General features: G+C 47.7%; 1 protein-coding gene across 7 annotated transcripts in view; it reads right to left on the bottom strand.

Moving 5' to 3' along the window:
* Positions 1–22,898, bottom strand: part of FOXN3 (forkhead box N3) — a 439,954-nt gene that overhangs the window by 298,354 nt on the left and 118,702 nt on the right. For 6 of the 7 annotated variants that reach the window (XM_055437276.2, XM_055437272.2, XM_055437281.2 and 3 more), the window contains exon 2: positions 19,337–19,452. The exons of the other annotated variant lie outside the window; for it this stretch is intronic. The gene's annotated coding sequence lies outside the window, so the exon portion shown is untranslated. The remainder of the gene's footprint in view (positions 1–19,336; positions 19,453–22,898) is intronic. 7 annotated transcript variants of the gene reach the window in all.

Raw genomic sequence — 22,898 nt, 5'->3', positions numbered from 1 at the left:
ATGTTACGGAATCTGGCTAACGCTGTCAGAAGTCCCCTCAGGAGCAACATGTTCCTGCATAATCAATGTTTTCTCTCATGCCCACCACCCAGCCGAACAAGCATGGCTGGAGGAGCAGAGACCTGGGTACGGTTGTTGGGAACTTCAAGGAGGCCGTGTTTGAGACTAAAGCTCTGCACCCACTCCCCATTTCAGACAGCCACAGGTTGGGTGGTCTCCAAGTGACACGGCACCTGCTCCAGGGCCATAAAAGCCTGGGGCCGCCCTGATGGTTTTCTGTGGCCCAACGCCTGGGGCATGAGAGACACGCAGGGGCGGGAATCCCCGCCCACTGCCCCAGTGAGTGCAGTGCAAACGGAGTCCATCCAGCTTCTCCGGGTCCCATCAGCTGAGTGGGCAGGGAAGGATAAGGAAGGACCACGGGTGGGAGCAGCAGACAGGGAAGTCACAGGGGGGGCTCTCCGATGCCTGCATCTTCTCACCGTTTCCAGGCCTGCCCCGGTTCCCCGCCCCACGGAGCTCCTGTGCTAACCTGGAGCTTAAAGGCAGCGCAGGGGCCTTCTCTTCTCGAACTCAGAATTCCACTCATCCCCCTGGCCCACTGAAAGGCAATCCCGGTATCATACACGCTTGACCACAGTGTTCAGATACCTTCCAGCAACCCCTGGAAGACTTCTGAGTGATTCCTCCTTCCCAGAAATCTTTGCAGAGAAAGCTCCCTTCACTCAGTTTATGAACTTGACTCTTCAGTAAGTTCAGCAAGATGGCTGGAGGAGGTGTGTTTTATACCACTGACCACATGCAAAAGGGGCTCCCTGAAACTCAACAGATTTAAGCACTGCCAAGACTCTGAAGAGTGGCCTAACACCTCCAACCTGAGCTGTTTGTCATTTCGGGGACCGAAAGGTCACGTTCCATTCACTTCTGCAGGTGAAGATCTCTGCTGGAGCTACAGACTGGAGGACATTCCTGGAATTTTCCACTTAAATCTCAACTCTGGACGTACCGCGATGTGGGAGATGTAAAGTATCATTCTGGCTTGATCGAGAGATTTGTTTTACTATTTTTCCCCCATTTAAAGTGTACATTTTAATGGTTTTTAGTATATTCACAAATACATGCATCCATCACCACAGGTAAGATTAGTTTTAAATGGAAAACACTGAGTCCCCAGGCAGGCAGGGAGAAGTCAGCCAACAGGCCTTACTCCCCCAGTCTCCACTACCCCCAAACTCAGGAGCCCCCAGACTCTAGCAGCTTCCCAGGGTCTTGGGACCACCACCTCCACTTCTTTTTCCCCCTTTTCATCTCGATGATTTACTCCATCATTTCTAAATGTAGAAAAATGTAAAGAAAATGTAAATGGCCCCTACCACACCACCTAAACAAAGCAGGCCCATGTAAATCTTAAAAAGAAAATGCTAGATGCACCCTTGGTTTTGGATTTTTTATTTTGCTGTTTCTTAAGACAAAATGATACAGGAATGCCTAACTTGAATGCTCAATCCTCTCTACCCTCATCTTAAGTATCCTGCCAAAAATAAGTATAAAAATATAAATACATATATGCATACACATGTATGACTTGAGTTTTTTAACATAGATAGGACTCAACATTCCTGAAATTTGCCTTTTTTCTTCCCGCCACTTAAAAATGGTCTGAATAATGGTGTACCCCTCACTCCCAAATCCTAACATCCAATGTGATGGCATTTGGAGGTGAAGCCTTTGGGACATGAGAATGGATCCCTCATGAGCAGGAGCAGTGCCCTGATGAAATGCACCCTACACTGCACTCCAGGGCTTCCCCGCAGCTCAGCGGCAAAGAATCCGCCTGCCAACGCAGGAGACGCAGCAGACATGGGTTTGTTCCCTGAGTCGGGAAGATTCTCTGGAGGAAGAAATGGCAACCCACTCCAGTTATTCCTGCCTGGAAAATCCCAAGGATGGAGGAGCCTGGCGGGCTACAGTCTATGGGATTGCAGAGACAGACATGACAAACACAGAGCTTTCCAGCCTCCTCCACCAGGTGAACACAGAAACCTGCATCCAGAATGGGGTCCTCACTAGACCGCGCTGATGCCCTGACCTCAGCCTTTCAGGCTCCAGGGCCCTGGGAAACGCACGTCTGTTGCTTATGAGCCACCTAGTCCATGGTACGTTACTACAGCAGCTTGAACAAACTAAGACAAGAGGCAATGAACAAAGTTCTTAAACCAAAATACTTGCTTTGTACTCCTTCTACCATGCTGCTGCTGCTAAGTCACTTCAGTCGTGTCCGACTCTCTGTGACCCCATAGACGGAAGCCCACCAGGCTCCCCCGTCCCTGGGATTCTCCAAGCAAGAACACTGGAGTGGGTTGCCATTTCCTTCTCCAATGTGTGAAAGTGAAAGTGAAGTCGCTCAGTTGTGTCCAACCCTGAGCGACCCCACGGACTGCAGCCTACCAGGCTCCTCCATCCATGGGATTTCCTAGGCAAGAGTACTGGAGTGGCTTGCCATTGCCTTCTCCGTCTACCATGCTACCTTCTGATTATGTCATGATCCTGAGCAGGTTATTTAACCTCTCTGCGCCACGGCATTTTCATGGGAAATGGGAATAGGTGAGTCAATACATGTCAGCTTCTCAGAATGTAAACAGCACTCAATCACCAGTACTTTGGCCATCCCATGCGAAGGCACTACTCATTGCAAAAGACCCTGATGACGGGAAAGACTGAAGGCAGCAGGAGGGGGGACGACAGAGGATGAGATGGCTGGATGGCATCACTGACTCGATGGACATGAGTTTGAGCAAGCTCCAGGAGTTGGTGATGGACAGGGAGGCCTGGCGGGCTGCCATCCATGGGGTCGCAGAGAGTCGGACACGACTGAGCAACTGAACTGAACAGCTCCCTACTCCCAAGTATTCCTGAAGCCCCCCAGCTCACACCCAGGCCCACCAGAACCAGGCTGGTCCCCACGACACAGACCAAGTCAAGTTTTCACCTTGATTGTGAAAAAAAAACACACACACATTTCATAAGCATTTTTATACCAGCTAAACGAGACGCTCAGCACAGAGGACACAGAGTAGCGCCACATCCGTTCAGCAAATTAGGAAGCCCCGCTTCACCTGCTGGGATTTCTCAGTCAACTGACACTCTTCAGACATTAGAATTACAACATAAATGTGGCCATTCTGAAGGGAGTTCAGTTCAGTCGCTCACTCGTGTCCAACTCTTGGCAACCCCATGGACTATAGCACACCAGGCCTCCCTGTCCATCACCAACTCCCGGAGTTCACTCAAACTCATGTCCATCCGGTCGGTGATGCCATCCAGCCATCTCATCCTCTGTCTCCTCCCACATTTTTTTCCCAGCATCAGGGTCTTTTCCAATGAAGTAGCCCTTCGCATGAGGTGGCCAAAGTTTTGGAGTTTCAGCTTCAACATCAGTCCTTCCAATGAACTCCCAGGACTGATTTCTTTAGGATGGACTGGTTGGATCTCCTTGCAGTTCAAGGGACTCTCAAGAGTCTTCTCCAACACCACAGTTCAGAAGCATCCATTCTTCTGCGCTCAGCTTTCTTTATAGTCCAACTCTCACATCCATACATGACCACTGGAAAACACCATAGCTTTGACTATACGGACCTGTGTTGGCAAAGTAATGTCTCTGCTTTTTAATGTGCCGTCTAGGTTCATAACATTGTATGGGAGGCAGTGATCAAGAGCATCCCCGCGAAAAAGAAATGCAAAAAGGCAAAATGGTCGTCTGAGGAGGCCTTACAAACAGTTCAGAAAAGAAAGGAAGCTAAACGCAAAGGAGAAAAGGAAAGATTTTGAAGGGAATCGTCCTACAATTATTATGTATTTTCCTACTACTATTACTACTAAGTCACGTCAGTCGTGTCCGACTCTGTGTGACCCCATAGACGGCAACCCACCAGGCTCCCCCGTCCCTGGGATTCCCCAGGCAGAACACCGGGGTGGGTTGCCATTTCCTTCTCCAGTGCATGAAGGTGAAAAGTGAAAATGAAGTCACTCAGTCGTGTCCGACTCTTCTCGACCCCATGGACTGCAGCCTACTAGGCTCCTCCATCCATGGGATTTTCCAGGCAAGAGTGCTGGGGTGCCATTGCATTTTCCTACTACTTTCTTTAAAAAAAAAAAAAAAGGGTAAATACAGTCCAACCTGCCTCCTTATCTCACTGTCACTGTCACAAACACTGATTATCCTTCGAAGTCTAGAATCCCAAGAACCTGTTCTACCACTTGTAGCTTTGAGACCTTAGGCGAATTATTCAACCTCTTTGTGCTGAAGTCTTCTTGGGACTCAGGCAACCAAGTTAATTAAGAGTGTGGCTACATTTACAACACAAGATCAGCAATGATCAACTTAAAGTTTAGTGTATGGATTTGTAGTGTATTTATTTGTTTTCTTCTCTGAGATACTTTTTGTTTCTCCCTAACTCCAGGGAAGATCCCCTGGAGGAGGGCATGGCTACCCACTCCAGTATTCTTGCCTGGAGAATCCCATGGACAGAGGAGCCTGGTGGGCTACCGTCCAGGGGGTCGCAAAGATTCGGACATGACTGAAGCAACTTAGCACTGCACAACTCCTGGCTATATTCCAGAGAGCTGGCTTTGCTGGCTCCATGAGGATCTGTGGATATAAATCCCTTGTGGGGCCTTGAAGAACATAACTAAGGGCCTGCTGGAAATCCTTACAGCAACAACCCAAGCCCGGAGCCAAGTGTTCAGTTCCAACAGACAGACTTGAAGCCAGAGCCCTGGATCAGACTGGCAGAGATGGACAGAAGACGCCGAGAAGATGGAGGCAAGGGCCAACGGGAGCCTCTGGGAGCCGGGAGTGAGGAACGTCCTCCACCATGGCCGCATGCGCGCAGCAACAGCCCAAGCTGGGGGCTTTGTCTCTGCAAGAAGAAATCTTCAGATGGCCGCATAGGAAAACGAAGCTTAAAGGATGACTTTCAAACATGGAGACAGTCCACAGGGAACACCGACAAGGGGAAACCAAGGAATGAGGCTGTCCAGAAGGTCAGTGCAAGAGGAGCTGAAACGGGGCCCAGGGTTGGCCAAGATGGGGACAGTTAGGGGTGCTCCACAGATGGCTCACCTGCAGACAAGCACCCTAAAGGCTTGCTCAAGTGGCTTCCATTGTGTGCGAGACGGGAATCTGGGAGGCTAGAGCCTCCGGCCACTCCCGTCCAGGTTCTGGAAACGACAGTGCTGAAGAGATGATTTCAGGTGACTGGTCCATTTTTCTGAAGGATGCAAAGAATTCTCTCATAAGCTCTGCTCACTGGCTTCTGTTGAGCTAGGTTTTGAGAGTTCTATCAACAATATCGAGGCGTCCCTTGTGGCTCAGTGGTAAAGAATCCGCCTGCCGATGCAGGATTTGTGGGTTCAATCCCTGGGTTGGGAAGATCCACCAGAGAAGGAAACGGCAACCCACTCCAGTATTTTTGCCTGGAAAATCCCGTGGACAGAGGAGCCTGGCGGGCTACAGTCCGTACAGTCGCAAAGAGTCAGACGTGACTGAGCGCACGTGGATGCGATGGGCATCATAAAGCTGTCTACGAACAGTTCAGCTCTCTCCTTCAAGTGCACAGTTATACGGTACTTTTCCCACTTTGTTGACGGTAGGTGGGAGCTAGATTTGGCAGTAAAATGTGAGTGGATGTGACACACGTCACTCCTGGAGAGCTTTAAGAGCCAGCAAGAGCTTCGCTACCTTTTCCTTTTTCTCAGTCTTGCCGATGGGGCCTGTCCCCTCGCCTCCATCTGGGAGTGAGGGTGAGTCAGACCGGAGCCCCCGGCCGAGCTCAGCAGATGCGCTGGGTGAGCAAGAGAGAGCGTCTTCGTTGCTTCGTGCCCCTTGGTTTGGGGCGTCTGTTACCCCGGAGCCTAGTCTACCCTCAGTGACACAAACGCGTCGCTTAGTCACCAGATCACGCCGTTACTGCTGCTGCTCAGTCACTAAACCACCTCTGACTCTGCGATCCATGGACCACAGCGCACTAGGCCTCCCTGTCCTATCTCCCAGAGTTCACCCAAGGTCACGTCCGTTGAGTCGGTGATGCCATCCAACCATCTCATCCTCTGTCGTCCCATTCTCCTCCCGCCTTCAATCTTTCCCAGAATCGGGATCTTTTACAATGAGTTGGCTCTTTTCATCAAGTGGCCAAAGTACTGGAGCTTCTGTTACCAGATCGTGACCTTCTACTGAACTGGTAACTGGCTGTATTTCCAGAGGGTTGGCAGTACTAGGAATCCGGTTGTTTATTACAGATGTAGACACAATTTTTAATTATGAGAAACCAAACTCCTTTCCAAAAGTTCAATCCCTGGTCTGGGAACTAAAATCCCACAAGCTGCGCAGTGAGGCCAAAAAATAAATATAAACAGCTCCCAAACAATCCCCTAAACTCTCCAATTCTTCTCCTGAGAGCCCAGTGAACACTTCCCAGGTACAAGGCGAGACATTAAAACATGCTCCGAATGCGTCATCCACCAGTAGAGAAGAAGGCAACGATGTTAACAAACTCCACTTTCTGACGTGGAAGATTCCCCGGAGAACACCTTGACTGACACATGCGAGTGCCCACCCGGACGTCAGGCAGGAATGGCCACACGCGAACTCCTTCGTCAGATCTCTTTCTCTGTTGAATCCAGAGTTTTAAAAGCTAGTTCCTTGAATATCACTATGGGTTGACACCCCCAAAGTCGCGTTCGCACCTATTTCTCAGGACTCCAAAGTCATATTTCAATTCATCATTTTATTTACAACAGGAATGGAGACAAAACTTGTAGTACTCTCCAAAACAGAAAGAATCCACAAGATTTTCCTCCAGAAAATGGATCAAAACATACATCTCACACAAACTGCAGCGTGATCCTGGAACACTTGCTAAGCTGTGACCAAAAAAATCTTCCCATTTCTGAACAACAGGCCCCAGAGACACAGATTCTGCTGATAAGCCACTGACTCAATCATTTGGGGTCAGATTTATTGTTTTAGCCATCATTATCTATTTCACTTATAAATCGGTATCAATCTAGTCATTTTAGTGATTAAAATAATTACATGTGTGCTGAGTGCTTAGTCGCTCAGTCGTGTCTGACGCTTTGCGACCCCATGGACTGTAGCCCATCAGGCTCCTCTGTCCATGGGATTCTCCAGGCAAGAATACTGGAGTGGGTTGCCATGCCCTCCTCCAGGGAATCTTCCCAACCCAGGGATCAAACCCAGGGTCTCCTGCATTGCAGGCAGATTCTTTATCAGTTGAGCTACCAGGGAAACCCCTAAATAATTATACCATGATCTAATTTCTTAAGTTGTTAAAATGACCAGATCAGAGTCACAGCTGGTTGAGTCAATAAAATGCCTGGAAATAAAGATGAGGGGAAATGTACAGCCAACCCACTGGATGTTCAGGCCAAAGAACCTGCCAACCACCCATATCCATACCTTGAGCGTTAGAGTTTATATCTAAATTCTGACTTCCCAAGGTGCCCAGGGGCCAATCCCTAGGAACTTTGATGTGCGTGTTGCAGAACCACTCGGATGTAACAGTCAATTAAATTATTAATGAAAGAACTGTACCAATAAAACATCATGCTCTTTTATGTAGTAAGAATTATCATTGTAAGCAATGCAAATTGAATAATAAGAATCATCAGGGCAGTTTGGTGATAAGCTAACAATTTCCAGCAATCAGACCAAACATCTCTGCTCAAGCTGTTTAATAAAATAAACAGCAGGTTGTTGACATTTCTGTTCAGTTAAGCAACATACATCCAGAGGTTACTTACGGTGTCCTGGGTGAAAGAATTTAAAAAGAAGTGGAGACTGAATAGTATTAAAGAGGAACCACTCTCGACTTCCCTGGGGGTCCTGTGGTTAAGAATCCACCTTCCAAAGCAGGGGACACGGTTTCCATCCCTGGCTGGGGGACTAAGATCCCACAGGCTGAGGGGCAACTAAGCCATGCTGCAACTATTAAGCCCTTGCGCTCCAGAGTCAGAGCACCTCAGTGAAGACCCAGTGAAGCCAAATAAGTAAATATACTTCTAAAAAGGTAGTAAAATGCTCATCAGATGTTTCAAAAACAAAAAAAAAGGGAACCACTTACAAAAGGGGTGATTTAGATATTTTCATAAGAAATCAATGGATCCTATAAACTATCCCAGAATCAAATGATATCACTGGTTTATTTATACACACATTGCACATATATATTTACATATACAAATGCATTAAAGGAATATACATATATACCAAAAACAGATTCTTATGATGTTTCAGGTATTTTCACGAGAGGGATAAAGTTAAGTGCCATACAAATAATAGGCCGTCACTATATAGAAGTATTTATCAAGTACCTAACTTCCTGTCACATGGGCACACACCACTCTGAAGAAAAAAAAAGCACACCATCTCCTTATTTACTTTCGAGGACCCAGTGGAACATTTATAAAGCATGCAGTCCTCACCCAGAACTTAGCATTGCCCAATTTTCTTTTGGTTCACCCAAGACTGATTCACAAGAGAAGCTGTCCATTCACAGATCCAACTAACCACAAAGAAAATCTATTAAATTCTAATTTGCAAGTAATTTTGACCTTCCAGAAACTGCTGCAACCAATCCCTGCCTCGTCTTGTGCACCTGGAAACATACGCTTTCTCTCTGGGTAATAATGGCCCCTGGCATTCAAGGAAAGTCAAAGACAGCAAGGACTCTGCAGCTCCCAGCAAGAATAAAGACACCCGAAAAAGCAGACTGAACTTACTTGCCGTAAGAGCTGTTCATTTCGCAAGCCCACCGTCCCCGAGCGTCTGAATGTCGGTTAAAAGTCCAGCCACTGGGAGGCAGGGACTGGGCTTGGGTGTGTGTCCTGCCCTTTGCAGAGTGCCTCCCCTTCCCTCACCATGAGCCGCCGTATTAACGAGGGCAACTCGGATGCCACTCTTTCTCAAAGGGTATCAGCTTCAAAAGAGATCTCCTCTTCTGACTGGGAGACGGCCCTGTTCTGAGTCACAGTTATTCCTTTGAGCCTAACTCTCTCCTATTAAACCAAAACCTCTCACCTGAGCTACGTGGCTTTCAGCACTGACGGAGATACGGTGGTTCAGTCACGTCTGACTCTGCGACCCCATGGACTGTAGCCCGCCAGGCTCCTCCATCCATGGGATTATCCCGGCAAGAATACTGGAGTGGGTTGCCATTTCCTTCTCCAGGGGATCTTCCTGACCCAGGAATCGAACCCGGGTCTCCTGCATTGCAGGCAGCTTTGAGATGAGCACAAGTCTGAGTTTGAGCTCCGTTCCTGGTCAACACCCAAATATCCATTTGGGGAGTTCACACGCATATAGCAGAGGGGAGTGAAATGAATGTGGACACATAAATGCCCACTACAGGGGAAAGCACAATACGGCACTTCTTGCAGGAAGCAACAGCCCACCCTCTGCCTTTGCAGGGGCAATGCCATCTGCCAGATTTCCACAAGGAGACAAAGGTGTGACTGTGTATTCTTTAATTTTTAACTTTCATCATTTTTTGGCCACACCATACAGCATGCAAGATCTTCCTTCCCCAACCAAGGATCAAACTCTCACCCCCAGCAGTGGAAGCGTGGAATCCCAACCACTGGACTGCCAGGCAAGTCCCAGACTGTTACTCCTAAGCCAGATTGCTGCAGAGAGATGCCTAATCATTGTTCCAGAGGCCTTTATTTTCTCCTCCTTGAATGACGGGGAAATCTTGATTGCTGCTAGTCTAGCGCTTGCCCACCTCCTGTTTAATAAGGAGGATAAGCCAGAGGCTGCGCACCTCCAGAGAAGAGAGGAGACAGAAAGGAGGAGAAGGAGGTGAGGAGGGCCCCAGGGAGACAGGACGGGAGAAGCCGCAGCGAGGAGATTCCCAGAGCGTGATTCTGCACCACGAGAAGATTCCAAAAACGGTTTCAGGAGCGACATAGGTTGCCAACTTTTTATTTTTCCTGGTAAAGGACACTGAAGGCACTCTCTTGCGCTTATTTTTCTCTCTTCCTTGGACTGGGGAAAAGCTCATCTTTAAACTCTTATTTGTATACATCTGTCTGTCCCCCCCCACACCACCCCATCAGACTGTCAACACAAGCAGGCCCCTCAGAGTCCACCCCGGAGGACCCCTGGTGTTCGGGGACCACTGAAATAAACAGACTGGATCCCAAATCCGAGAATTATCACCAACTTCCTCATCGCACTTGAGAACCATTCACATTTCCTTATCTCCCGAGAGTGTCTGTGAAACACCTTTTCTAAGGTGATTTAACTATATGGCCATCTCAAAAAAAGAAAAATCAACACATTTTACACTGGATTCCTTTCAACCCTTGATAAGAAAGTGGGATGTATGCTTCTAACGGAAATGAATTCTAACAAAAGGATGCATTCACACTTTCAGCCTAGGGGCCTGACCTACAGTGGCCAAGAACACAAGTGTGAAGAACGCGAACGCCTCCTTTCACAGGCAGACAGCAGAAGGAGCAACGACCAAAGGGTTCCATCTATTCTTCTTGACATAAACCTGCTCTTCCTCCAGCCAAGATCGCAGTTCTGAGGCAACCAACTGGCAGAGTCTGGACCCAAAGCAGGGCTTTCGCAACAACTAAAGATGCAGACCAGCTTAATCTCTGATTCTTGCAAAACAAGAACCATACATGTTAAAGTGGCCCGCTCAGGGCCTTTGCGTAAAAACCCTGCTCATCCCTTGAGACTAGAGTTCTGTATTCAGCCTCTCCTTTCTTGGCAAACAGACTGCCAGGGGCCTTCAGCCTCAAGAACTGTTTGGTGGGCCCTCCCTGGTGGTACAGGGGATAAGAATCTGTCTGCCAAAGCAGGGGACAAGGGTTCAATCCCGGGTCAGGGAAGATTCCACATGCCGTGTAGCAATGAAGCCCGTATACAACTACTGAAGCCCCTGGCACCTGGAGCCTGTGCTCTCCACAACAGTGAGGAGAGCCTGCTCTGCAACTAGAGAGGGGCCCCTACACAGCAGCGAAGACTCGGAGCAACCTATGTAGATAAATTATTGCATAAATTTTCCTCTGTTCATATCTTTGCATTTGTGCTTTTTTAATAAAATTCTTTTTTAGAAATAAAAATAAAATAAAAAAAAAAAAAAGATAAATTATTGCTTAAAACAGAACTGCTTGTTGACTGAATGGATGAGCTCTCATACTGACCCTGCTGTCTTTCAGCAGAGAAACAAATGATTTAGAAATCTTTTCGATTCATTCCCATTAAGGAATGGATTTTAATCTCATTACCAGTTATCAGTCAAAACCATAATTCTTGAGTCAGAACAATTATCATCATTTAAGAGCTATCATAAAATGAGTGTTTACTGTCTGCCAAGCACTGTGCCAAATATTTAACTTTCATTTATTTATTTATTTTTAATTGCAGGGTAGTTGACACACAACATTATGTTAGTTTCAGGGATACAACACAGTGTTCCAACAATCGAATACATTATGAAAGGGTCACCAAGACAAGTCCAGTAACCCTTTGTCACCACTCAAATTACTACAGGATTACTAACTCTATCCCTTGTGCTGCATATGACATTCCCATGATTTTATAGCTAGAAGTCTTCCTCTCTTAATTCCCTTCCCTTATTTCACCCAACTGTCCTCCCCCGTGCCAAATATTTTATAAGAATTATTTTATTTAATTCCCACTCCAACTCTATAAGGTAAATACCACTATCCCCATTTTACAGATGGGCAAATGCAGGCTCAGATACCTCCCATTATTTTCTAGGAATCCACAGCTCAGAAATCTATACCCGAAATCATTCAGCTAGAAAGAGGCAGGACAGAGTCTGAAACTCTGGCCGATATTCTTGTCCCTAACATCGCCCTGGGGCCCTGGGGTCCCTTCAACAAAAGTACCCTGACCAGAAGCCACGCTTTCACAGGACATTCACCTTAATGGCACTGCTGAAAGGCCCAGCCATCCCCTCTTCCCCAGAAGCCCGCAGCATTCTCACTGCCTTCGGAAGTCCTGTTCAGGCTTCCCACCCGCTCTCAGGAGCCCTAATGTCAGCCCTCGGGCCTTGGTCCCACAGCCACCATTCTGTCCGATCAGACAAGGCCATTTCTCTGAGGATGGTCAGTGCCATTCCAACAGGCTGAAGCCTGTAAACAAGGGACCAAAACCTGATCTTGCTGTAAATGAAGTACGCCCTCCGAAGTTCACAAATCTCTTTCATCAGCTTTGGTTCGTGATGACAATGAGACAAACGGTAGCGGGAAGCGATTCCCTCCCCACCCTGCCACCAGAGTCTGGCTGCGTGGCCTCCCTGGTAGGCTCCTGCGGCCCCTCGGTCTATGAACAGAACACAAACTCTCACCTTCCTCACACAAATGAGTGTGGCAACCAAGTGACACAGTAAAAATATTTTGAGAAAACAATGCCTTCCGCAACGAAGGTGTTAATATCATACCTTTTCCAAAGGTTCTAGCAAATGCTACTGGGCATTTATTTATAAGGCCAAAGCACAGATCCAGAAACTCTCTCAGTTACCTATATGGGGATTTAACGAAATGTTTCCAGGAAACACCTCAGAGCCATAGTGTGCTAAGAGTGCTAAGTGGGCAGCCATAGGAAAACTCCCCGGTAGGTGGATGAATCAGTCCTTGGGAGAGTCTTCTGTTTGGTTTATTAACATTCAGGCCCCGTTTACGACTCAAGCATAACTTCCCCTGACATTAAGGTAACTGGGAGCTGAGATTAATTGCCCAGCTTTTAATTACAGTTGGCCTCTTGGCCCCCCATGTTGTAAGTACCCTGTCTCTCGGATCACTTTGACAACAAGTGATCTGTCGTTGGCTATTCGGAAAGAGCTTTGGTGTCTGAGCAGTTTACGATGATAAAATAAAGGGTTCTAGCCTTCTTCTTGCCTGGAGAATCCCAGGGACGGGGGAGCCTGGTGGGCTGCCATCTCGGGGGTCACACAGAGTCGGACACGACTGAAGTGATTTAGTAGTAGTAGTAGTAGTAGTAGCCTTCTAAGAATGTAACACACTCTTTGCGTGGCCCACAAATGCCTCAGATAGTGAGACCATCACAGGAAAACACGCTGAACTGAGTTTCTCGACGGTCTGCACACCCTCTAACGTGTCCAGCTGTCTCTGCCTCTTCTGCCCTCAGACGCCATGCTGAACATGGATTTCTTTTTTCCTTTCTGGAGTCTCTTATTTTCTCCATTGTATTCATTTGGAGGGGGAAAAAAAAAGATCTCATAAATGTCATTTCCTATTCCAAGCAATTTGCTATAGGCAACTACACCATTACTTTGTACAAATAAATTTACATAAATCATTATTAGAATGTTTTATCTTAGCAACATTATTTGGTTCCCAGAGCACAAATTAAATGCATGCTTAAAGCAGAATATTTTAAAGTTATTCCTATACTGTTTATGAGACGGGATTAGAAATTTCCACCTAATTCCTCTTTCATAATGGAATTCCTTTAGTTTTCTTTGGACAATTAGAAACCACATGTATAATTATCTGGGGGGGGGGGGTGCGCTTCCTGGAAGCCAGCAACGCAATAGATGATTCGGACACAGTTGGTCCACTTTTCAGCGTCTGTTCCCTTTGATTCCGCGGGGTCGGTTTTCAACAATCAGTGATTCGGAATGCCAGGAGCCAGGGAAATGAAAACCGTCTCCTGATTAGATGGGTTTTTATCTGACATTATTCTGCAAGCACACTGGTCTTCAGTTGTGGTTCGACGTTTTCTTTTTTCTAATAAATAAATTTGTAAATAAACTTGCTGAAAAAGGAGCTGGGTTTGTACTCGGTGTTTGCGTTGGGAAGATGCCTGTTCGGATCAACTGCACCACACATGGCAAGTTTTCACTGGCTCAACTTCTACTCCACCCAAGACTTCAAAATAAAATCTTTTCTCCCTCTCCATCAAGGCAGTGCCCATTTTGAAAACAAGCTGCCGTTGTCAACATTGGGGAAGGGAGTGAAGAGGGACTGAATGACAGGAGCGGAATTCACCGGCCCCGGCCTCGCTATCTGCTGCTTCTAGAGAAGTCCTTCGTGACTTCACGGCTTGCCTTCTCATCGGGGTCCTAAAGGACTGGGCTCCCCACTCAGGGCAGTAACCTTCTCCCAGTGTGTGGTCTGGGAACAGACTCCAAAGCCAGTGTCAGGGAGGTGGGGCCCCGCGTGGTCGAGGACACAATCCTCGTGAAGGATGAGCGAGGCAGTCGTGTGGAGTGTGCTTAACAGCAAGACAGATCGGGGCGCGGAGCAAAGCGGCACGGCTCGCGAGCTGTGATGACGCGGAATTCAAACCTTCCTGTGCCTGTTACGTCATCTCAAAAGGAGACTGCTGGCACCTACTTCACAAGTTTGTTTGGGCTATTCAATGAAACCAGGAAGGCAAGAGCACAGAACAGCGTGACTCTTAGAAGACGCGCAGTGAACAGTAGCTGCCATTAATCTCCAAGGATGACCAGTGGGGTCACGCTGGGGTGATCATATCATGTACTGTCCATACCAGCACATTTCCGGTGTGAAAGGGACGGCTGTATCATAATACGCTGGGTCAACTGGCAAACGCTACAACACTCTCAAGCATACTGGGGAGTGTGTGAGCATTTCAGCTCCAGTCCATCACCACTCAAAGCCCAGTAAAGAAGTAAGGGAGAAATCACATCCTGCATATTTCACAACTTGCGACGCCTTTACAGCTCTTTCACACTGTTTTATTTGAGCCTTTCATAAACCGTGTGAAAAAGCATAGGTCTGAGTTAATCAGCCTTTAATGAAGAGTAGACAAAAGACAGAGAAAGTTTGAGCTCTCCCAGGGACCCAGTGTTGCAGGGGCAGGCGGGACCCGAGCATCCTTCTTGCTCCGCCCTCCTTCCCAGTCTCCTAGCAACGACAATCACGTGACTCGTTCTGGCCAATGGACTATTGATGTGGAACTGGTCTGAGTCACTCCTGGTCTAAGCCACCTAAGAATGGGTGTGTGTTCTCAACTCTTTTTTCACATATTGCAGCAACCAGGAAGCAACATTTTGAGACACAGGTGTCACGAGATGGGGGAGACAGGAAACCTCAGAAGCTGGAGGCAGCAAAGCCACATTGGTGCAATCCAACTCTGGCTGAGTGAGAAACTCTTACTGCATGAAGCTCCGAAATTGGGGGTGTTCTCTTTACCCTAGTATATGACACAGCCTGCCCTGGCTCAGCAAGTGAACAGGACTGGAACCCACATCTCCAGCTTTCACCAGTTTTCACTCAACAGTATCATAAAACCCCACCAGACTGGGCAAATGTTGCCAAGATTAAATGCCATAGCTTACTCATGGCAAATCTTCAATGTTTACTCAATTTAAAACGAAATGTTTATCTGGTTTAAAATAAAATAGTTCATACTCAGTGCCAAGTGAAAAAAGTTCCAAAATGCAGGGTATATTTTAATTTGGTGTTTATTTGTTCCAACATCTGTATTAACGCAAGAAGTCTGGACGCCTCATTTCAAAGATAACCCTAATAATTAGGTTGTTGAACTGAAACAGCCTTAGTGTCAAATCGAACTTTAACTGACAGATAAACAGATGAACAGAAAGATCCAACAGAGGATGACCAACTCTCTATCTCAGTCTAGAAGACCCCTCTCCTCCTCTCTGCTGCTGCTGCTAAGTCACTTCAGTCGTGTCCGACTCTGTGTGACCCCATAAACGGAAGCCCAACAACAGGCTCCCCCGTCCCTGGGATTTTCCAGGCAAGAACACAGGAGTGGGTTGCCATTTCCTTCTCCAATGCATGAAAGTGAAAAGTGAGAGTGAAGTCGCTCAGTCGTGTCCAACTCTTAGCAACCCCACGGACTGCAGCCTACCAGGCTCCTCCATCCATGGGATTTTCCAGGCAAGAGTACTGGAGTGGGGTGCCATTGCCTTCTCCGCTCTTCCTCTCTAGCTTACTCAAATCCTACTCAACCTTCCACCCTATTTTCTTCTCTGTTTTCTAGATTTCTTTTGTTGAGGACCATTTTTAAGGCCTTTATTTCATCTGTTACAATACTACTTGTATTTTATGTTTTGGGTTTTGCCTGCGAGGCATGCGGGATGTAGTTCCCCAACCAGGGATCAAACCCTGCATCGAAGGGTGAAGTCTTAACCACTGGACTACCAGAGAAGTCCCCGTATTTTCTTTATGAAGGAAAAAGGTCTACACCTCAAATTTTGCAAACAATGATTATGCAACTGCCTAGTCCAGAGAACAGCAATTTTTTTTCTGTAACGGGTCAGAAAGTAAATTATGGTTTCTGACCCATCTATTCAACTCTGCCCTTGTAATGGAAAAGATAATCTGGAAATGAATAAGCATGACTATGTTCCAAAATCAGACTGATTATATTATTTTCAGCCAAAGATGGAGAAGCTCTTCTTTGAAATATCAATAACCTCAGATACGTAGATGACACCACCCTTATGGCAAAAGGTGAAGAAGAACTAAGGGGCCTCTTGATGAAGGTGAAAGAGGAGAGTGAAAAAGTTGGCTTAAAGCTCAACATTCAGAAAACTAAGATCATAGCATCCAGTCCCATCACTTCATGGCAAATAGATGGGGAAATAATGGAAACAGTGAGAGACTTAATTTGGTGGGGGCTCCAAGATCACTGCAGATGGTGGTTGCAGCCATGAAATTCAAAGACACCAGCTCCTTGGAAGAAAAGCTATGAACAACCTAGACAGCATATTAAAATGCAGAGACATTACTTTGCCAACAAAGGTCCATCTAGTCAAGGCTATGGTTTTTCCAGTAGTCAGGTATGGATGTGAGAGTTGGACTATAAAGAAAGCCGAACGCCCAAGAATTGATGCTTTTGAACTGTGGTGTTGGAGAAGACTCTTGAGAGTCCCTTGGACTGCAAGGAGATCCAACCAGTCCATCCTAAAGGAAATCAGTCCTGGGTGTTCACTGGAAGGACTGATGTTGAAGCTGAAACTCCAATAATTTGGCTACCTGTTGTGAAGAACTGACTCATTGGAAAAGACTCTGATGCTGGGAAAGATTGAAGGCAGGAGAAGGGGACGACAGAGGATGAGATGGTTGGATGGCATCACTGACTCCATGGACATGAGTTTGAGCAAGCTCCGGGAGTTGGTGATGGACAGGGTGGCCTGGCGTGCTGCAGTCCATGGGGTCCAAAGAGTCAGACACGACTGAGCGACTGAACTGAACTCACTGTGTTCCAGTAAAACCGAATTTGCATGTGTGCTCAATCGTTCAGTCGTGACTCTGTGATCTCGTGGACTGTAGCCTCTGTCCATGGGACTCTCTGTCCATGGGGCTCCTCTGTCCATGGGACTCTCCAGGCAAGAATACTGGAGTGGGCTGCCATTCCCTTCTCCAGAGGATCTTCCTGACTCAGGGATCAAACCCACGTCTGCTGCCTTGGCAGGCAGATTCTTTACCACTAGCGCCACATGTGAAGTCCCCAAAACTTAACTGAGGGACACTGAAATCTGAATTCTATATCATTTCTATGAAGAAAAAAAATGCTATTCTTTTTAAATTTTTTCCAATCATCTCAAAGTGTGAAAACCATGTCGGCTTGTCCACCCCCAACAACAAGGAGTGAGCCACACCTGCCTGGCGGGCCCTGGTTGACCCACCCAGGCTTAGAAGGGGCAGGGCAACAACAGGCTAAGCAACTGCTTTCATGGGAGGAGAACAGAATTCTGCTGTTCCAGTTCTTCCACTTCCTGGAGGCTGGGGACGCAGAGCTCTGAGTCCAGGAAGGCCGGAGCTCCTGGGTCTGCCAGGGGCTCAATCTCACAGAGCACGGTGCGGCAGGGTGAGTGTGGCCAGGCAGAGCTGCCGGGACGAGCAGCAGCCTCAGCAGCACCTCAAGCCCCGGAAAGCGGCCACTGCTGGATCCAAAAGAGCTGAGTACGGGCAGGGTCCGCTGGGCCATGGCAAAATGAACCAGCCCGCTGGGCTCCCACCCCTGACTGTGGCTGCAGCTTCAGTCCCGTATGCTGGGTTTCAGAACTCTTGGTACACTCTTGGCGTCAACTTACAGACTCACGCTCCTGGCTTCTGCTTCCCACCCTTCCCTTCCATTCCGCTTCTCAGCTCCGAATCAGCTCCATGTGAATCACCAGGTCCTGACCTCACAGGACACTTGGTTCATCCGGGGCCCCGTCAAGCCACGCCTGCCAGACAAAGCGTGGAGGGCAGGGGGCAGGTGTGGACGGGCAGACAGGCAGTAGACAAGTATGGACAATCCCAAAGAGGCAGAAGGCTGACCAGGGTCCCCTGGAGGCAGCTGTCAGCCAAGGCAACTCTAACAGGGCAGGTGGGATTTCCCCAGGGGAACGTTAAGGGGGCCAGGCCCAGCGTGGGAGCCTGGCTCCAGCTGGGCCAGAGGCTCAGGGTCCTCCAAGACCCATCTGGTCCAGGCGCCAGGCCGTCCCTGGCCAGGCTCACTCCCACCATCACCGGCAGAGCCTCTTCCCTCCGGCGGAATGACCCCAGTGACATGGCCTGCCAGAGGCCCTCCATTCTCCATGAATTCTCCTCTAAGTATCTCATTTCCAGTCCTCAGAGTGTTCTCATTCCCTGAACCAGAGAACCACCCAGCACACAGCCCCAGCCAGCAGCTGAGCACCCTCCGCCATTGTCTTACCAGCGAGTCTAGGCTCTTTGGCTCAAGTGTGAGCTGCCTGAGGATATACCTTATATTTTTATACTTCTTATAGCTTTTTATCCCCATCTGTCCCGAGCACACAAAACAGATACTTAACAATATTTATGAAACCCAGTTCAAAGGTCCAATGTGAGGAAGATTACTATAATTCAAGTGAAACACAGCATTGGGTTGGCCAAAAAGTTTGTCCCTTAAGATCTGCTGGAAAAACTCAAATGAACTTTTTGGCCTATCCAATATTATGGGAAAGAAAATGATTTAGAAAAACCACGTACAGGAGAGGCTAGTTTCTATACGAAAATCCCCAGCAACGCTCCTAAGGCTTTGTGCATCTAAGACACATACTGAAGTTTTAAATAAAGACGTAATCCAACATTCTTATTATCTTAATGCCTAAACTGATTGACCACACTGTCAGTTTGATCAGCTGCATAAATTGATCATTAAGACGACGGGGAAGAAGAGGGAGAGAATATCAATTGCTGGAAAAGCAATCAATCTGGCGTTTGCATTTAAATATGGCCTTGGTATTTCATCCATTCAGTGCAGTCTCCGTGAGGTGTAAACCAGCTGGGGAAGGTACAGCATGGTTACCTGAGTCAGAGTGGGTCCAGGAAACCACAGTCAGCATTGCTCCAGTCACAGAAAGGACAGAGAGGCCTCCATGATCACAAGAACGCTGGTCTTCCAGGAGGTGGTGCGTCTAGTGGCTGGTGGAGAGGAGCAGAAGGAAGACAGGATTAGAGCAGAGGAGAGCGAACCCTCTCAACCACAGGGGATGTCATCTCCAGCCTACCTCTCTAAAGCACGACACACTTCAACAAAGAAGTCAATTGCAACTGCAACTCTTTATCTCTTGGAAAGTTATTGAAGCATCAAGTCTTTCACGATGAAGTATTCTTGAAACTGCCTCATAGGGCATAAAAGAACCCAGAGATTTAAAAATACATGCCACAGACACTGTGAGATCATCTTATTTTACTATAGCTGCCATTGAGACATTTGTGAGATCATTTTATTTTACTACAGCTGCCACTGAAACACTAATCTATATAAAGGAAATACATCAGAGTCCCAGCAAGCATTCAGGGCCAGTGTTCCACCACACGAACCCAACCTTGATCCTCCGGGTAGACCAGGTGGACAGGCTGCAAAGTCAATGGCTCTTTAGTCTGTTGTTGTCAAATAAAATTACTCTGGCTCTGTTTCTGGAGAAAAAGATCCCATCAAGCTAAAGCTCACATGTGGGCTGCAAGTGTGGAGGCTACAGTCCACCAATAATCTCACAGAACAGAAAAGCAAAGCTCACATGTGGGCTGCAAGTCTGGAGGCTACAGTCCACCAGTAATCTCACAGAATAGAAAAGCTGGTACATGAAATGCATGTGTGCTGAGTCGCTTCAGTTGTATCCGACTCTCTTGCGACTGCAGCCCTCCAGGCTCTCCTGTCCATGGGGATTCTCCAGGCAAGAATACTGGAGTGGGTTGCCATGCCCTCCTCCAGGGATCTTCCCAACCCAGGGACTGAACCTGGGTCTCCTGCGTCTCTTGCATTGCAGGCAGATTCTTTACCGTTGAGCCATCAGGGAAGTCCAGTAGCATAATAATTTCTGGTGGAAGATATTTTTTTGGCCTACACCTCAAGGAAGGGACAGCAATGACTCTCTCATGAAAAGAATGAGGGAGTTTCCCTGGTGGTCCAGTGGTTAACACTCTATGCCACCAGTGCAGGGGGCACAGGTTCCATCCCTGGTCAAGGAACTAAGATCCCACACGCCGCCTGGTGCAGCCAAAAGATAAGATTCCAAAAAGACATTAAAAAAAAAGGAAAAGAATGGTATGAGCCTACAAGCCCTAGAGTGAGAATGTTAGGAAATAAATTCATTCAGTCAGTGGATCTCAAACAGTGGCCCCTGAAAGGGGACCATCGGTATCATTCTGACAGCCTGTTGGAATTGCAAATTCTTGGTCCTGCCCATAAGGCACCGCATCTGCCTATCAAGAGGTGGGTCTCAGGGATCTGCTTTAACAAGCCCTCCAAGGGGAACACTGATACATCTCAAATCATTAATTCATCGACCCACCCAAAGACACTGAGTCTGTTGCTGCAAAAGAAAATTATCCTACTCCAGAGGGACTTCCCTGGTGGTCCAGCCACTAAGATCCGTGCTCCCAGTCTAGGGCGCCAGAGTGCAATTGCTGGTCAGGGAGCCAGATCCCCCTGCTGTAACTGAAGATCCCGCAGACCACAATGAAGGCCTGGGGCAGCTAAGTGAGTATTTACTTTTCTTAAAGCACCCTGCTCTAAAGTACCTTAAGCTTCAATTAAGGACAAAGTACTAGGCTAGGGGTTAGGGAGGGAGGAGGGGTCAGAGAGACGATGATGAAATCCCTCCCTTGGAGAAATGTACTGTCTTCTCTGTTTAGTCACTAAGTCGTGTCCAACTCTCTCGCAACCCCATGGACTGTGACCCCGCAGGCTCCGCAGTCCATGTCGGAAGATCCCCTGGAGAAGGAAACAGTGACCTGCTCCAGGATTCTTGTCTAAGGAAACAGCGACCCACTCCAGTACTCTTGCCTGGAGAATCCCATGGACAGAGGAGCCTGGTGGGCTACAGTCCACGGGGTCTCAAAGAGTTGGACACGACTGAGGGACTAAACAACAGCGACACCTGGGGCAGAAGACAGACACACAGGCGACTCAACTAGAGTTCAGCTGCGTCATTTCCTCTCACACGGAATCAGACGGCTACAAAGGGGACCTCTGGGGTGGGGAAGCAGGTAAGGAAAAGCATCAAGATAATTACAAGGGTCTTGAGATCCACACAGGATTTTTACAGGAGGGAACAGGCAAAAGCTGAAGCGAAAGCCCAGAGGTGAGAAGGCAAGAGAGCTCTTCAGATGCACGGAGGAGCCAGGTCTGACCGAAAAGTGAGCCACTTGCAGGTGACCTGGGTGAGACAAGGTCACGGCCAAGCAGACAAGTCATGGCAAGGGGCTGGCCGCATCTTCCCCTCTCATGGAGACCAGCCGGGGGCACCTGCTGTGCGCACAGAAGCTGAAGTCGGATAAACCAGGCGACTGAATCAGTTCTCAGTCCAGTCTGGTTTTTCCGTACTTATAGGACTGCTTTTTCTAGATTGGAGCATCTCAGCTGCTTCAGGGATGAACTACGGAAGGTTTGCCCTGGAGGAAGACCCAAAAGAAAATTTTAAAGTAGGGTAAGAATCTGGATACCACAGTCCCCTCAAGCCATTCTGCAAAGGGGCAATATGTTACCACACCTAAAACGCCCCCGAGGACACGGATGCTTTTAGTTTATAAAATAACTCCAGTGGAGAGGGACGTGCTTTAGCCGAAAGGAACAGATAAACCAGGGACTGGGGGTAACGGGCGCAGGGGTGCCAAAAGGTACAGTTACAAGTAAGCTTCAGAGCTACTGTGTACAGCGGGGGACTATAGCTAAGACCACACTGCACGGACGAAGGCTGCCAAGAGCAGATCTTAAAAGTTCTCATCACAAGAAATAAAAAACCGTAAAAGGCGGCGGATGTCAACTCAACTTATCGCAAACATTTCGCAGTGTATACAAATACCGAATCGTCATACACCTGAAACTACTATAATTTTATGTCAGTCACACCTCAATTAAAAAAATTAAAATATGTCCAGGGACTTCCATGTTGGTCCAGTGGTTAAGAATCCACCTTCCGATGCAGGGGATGAGGGTTCAGAATCTGGTCGGGGAACTGAGATCCCTCGCGCCGCAGGGCAACCAAGTCCGTGTCCTGCAGCCGAGCCCGCCAGGCCCAGAGCCTGTTTGCTGCCACCAGAGAGAAGCCCAAGCACCACAACAAAAGTTTCCCGCATGCCACAGCGAAGACCAGAGCAGCCAAATAAACAACTATTTTTTAAAAAATAAATGTTAGCTGCAAGTATCATCATTAAAAAAAAAAAAAATGCCCCTAAAAGTTAAACCAATACTCAACACCTCCAATTAGGGAGAAAAGGAAAACTACTTTTTATGATCAAGAAGGTATGACTTTGGCTTCCAGAAGACTGACATTAATAGCAGGCTTTATTTCCTGGTGCTGCTAGATGAATGACGGAGAACTGAAAATGCTTTTGATGTCATGCAAGGCTCTGATGGAAACCAA

This window comes from Moschus berezovskii, chromosome 9 (assembly GCF_049115385.1).
Source record: "Moschus berezovskii isolate FMDL1 chromosome 9, NW_MosBer_1.0, whole genome shotgun sequence".
In the NCBI taxonomy this organism is placed as follows: Eukaryota; Metazoa; Chordata; class Mammalia; order Artiodactyla; family Moschidae; genus Moschus; species Moschus berezovskii.
The sequence above is the reverse complement of the archived record's forward strand: the minus strand, read 5'-3'. Positions and strand labels throughout refer to the sequence as shown.